Source organism: Rattus rattus, chromosome 18, assembly GCF_011064425.1.
Source record: "Rattus rattus isolate New Zealand chromosome 18, Rrattus_CSIRO_v1, whole genome shotgun sequence".
Taxonomy (NCBI): Eukaryota; Metazoa; Chordata; class Mammalia; order Rodentia; family Muridae; genus Rattus; species Rattus rattus.
This window is the reverse complement of record NC_046171.1, coordinates 25,918,463-25,920,730: the sequence shown is the minus strand read 5'-3', so window position 1 is coordinate 25,920,730 and position 2,268 is coordinate 25,918,463.

The following is a 2,268-nucleotide window of genomic DNA, read 5'->3' as shown; positions in this document are numbered from 1 at the left end:
CCTGGTTTAAAAAAAAAAAAAAAAAAAAAAAAAAGGAGGGGGTAGATTTCAAAGCAGAGCGCTGGATCAGAGCAGCCAAGCTAGCCAAGCCGCAGCGCAGGGCTGCGCAAGTCAGTCCAGCTCTCAAGGAGTTGCAAACCAGGGAAGCAGAACCCTGAGATGTCCCTGCTATCTATCCAAGGGTGGGCAGCAAAGAAGGGCTCCGGGGTCTTTCATAGGACTGAAAGAGGATGAAAACTCTCGGGTTACCAAGCCAGTCCGGCTCAGGTGTCTAAAGGGGAATCTGGCCACAGTTTCTTCTCCCCTAGCCTCCCACCCACTCCCGAGTGGCCTGTGCCACAGCTCTGACAGCTGGCTCCCTGTGAGTTATGGCGCTCCGGTAATGGGTGGCTTCCTTAAGACAAAGGCGGTCTAACAACTGGCTGCCTCTGAACTATTGCTCCCCAGGCCCGCCGCTCTTTTCAACGCATGGCCGGAACACTGAATGGCTGGTAAAACATGGGCAGATGTCCTCCTCCCCAAGCAGACGTTTAGGGGCTGTCACCCTTTTGTTAGCTTTTCCTAGGGCAACCCTAAAAGCCACATGCGTGTCTAGCCATCTCATCTGCCTTGAGTCTGCAAATCTAAACAGGCCCATCCATTGGCTTGCGACTTTGACTTCACGTTGAGTTTGGTGGGGCACTGGGGAAGGAGCTGAGGCGGGAGGGGCTGTCTCTGTTGGAGGTTGTTTAGGTTTCTGTTAGGACGGTGACCCTCGCCACCGCCTGTAGACCTGTGCTGACTTACCAGCTGGGAAGGCTGGCGGCTGGGCACCGACCCAGGATCGGAACAGGAATGGGATTTGCGTTACAAATAAACTGGAGTACAACAGAGCAAAACATATTAAGCTTTTGGGCCCCAAGCTTTTGGGTTTTTATAAAAGACTTGGCTGCTGTGATGTTAAATAAATAAACAAACAAACAAACAAATAAAGGCAATGAAAGAACGCGGTCTTAATCGATAGGAAAAAACACAGGTTGTGAGGGTTACAATCATCTGGGGCCTGGCATGCCTCCCGGGTGTTGTGTGCCTCGGTGGCCGGGCTGGGTGGGGACCCTTGGGAAACACAATAGTTCCCCTTGGTTTTCCTCGGATTTCCTGTGCTGCTGCAAGCCCCAGATACTGAACTCTGTATCTCACAATGGATACAGGGAGCCTCACGGTGGAGCTCAGCTTGTCACAAGGACTGGAGGGGACTGAGAGGATCCCAGTTTCCATACAGAATGGAATGCTAATGCTACACTACATATCATACAATGGCTGTGACACTTGAGCAGAACTGTTCCAGGCATTGCAAAAATAAAGCAGTTTGTCCCTTGTGTTGGAGAGGTATAATCCCCTGTTCTGAAGAGTTACCAAATCGTTTTATCTTTCCCACATCTTTTTCTTTTCTTTTTAAGATTTAATTATTGTGTGCATGTGAATACACTGTCACTGTCTTCAGACACACCAGAAGAGGGCATTTGATCCCATTACAGATGGTTGTGAGCCACCATGTGGTTGCTGGGATTTGAACTCAGGACCTCTGGAAGAGCAATCAGTGCTGTAGTCAGTGTTCTTAACCACTGAGCCATCTCCCATCTTCTTAATCCTGGTCTTTTTAGTTCAAAGAGGTCTTCTGTAGCCCAGTCTGGCTTCCAATGTGATATGTAGCTTGAGGGTGACCTTTCAATTTTTTCTCCTGTCTCCAGCTCTCAGGTGCCTCCTGAGACATCAAATCCAGGCCTTCATTCAGGTAGGTGAGTGCTCTACCCACTGAGCCACATGCCCCTCAATCCTAGTCATAGCTATCCACATGACTTCAAGGCACTTAGCAGACAGTAGTTGCACAAAGAGCTCCAGTGGTCTGGTCACCAGAGCTGCTTAACGTGGAGTGTGGAAACTAGCCCAATGCCAGTTCAGGAACTTGCAGCTGCCTTCGGACCCATGCAGGTCAGAACGTTTTCCACACATGGGCAGCTCCTTCAAGGGGACCTGCTTCCTGCAGCAGCACAACCCGAGACATTTGCTAGAGCTGAGGAAGAAGCTAGTTAGGGGGAAGAATCCAAATTGGTGAACCTAAGAATTATGCAAAAGAACTCATAACCTGGTTTATAAAGTAAAATGCTTTTCTTCTAGAGAATTATTGGGAGGTCAGCCTTTCTATACCACAGTCCCCAAACATGAGATACTGCTGAACGTGTTTGTTAAAAAGCATGGATGGGTGTATCTCTTACATTTTTCTGTTGC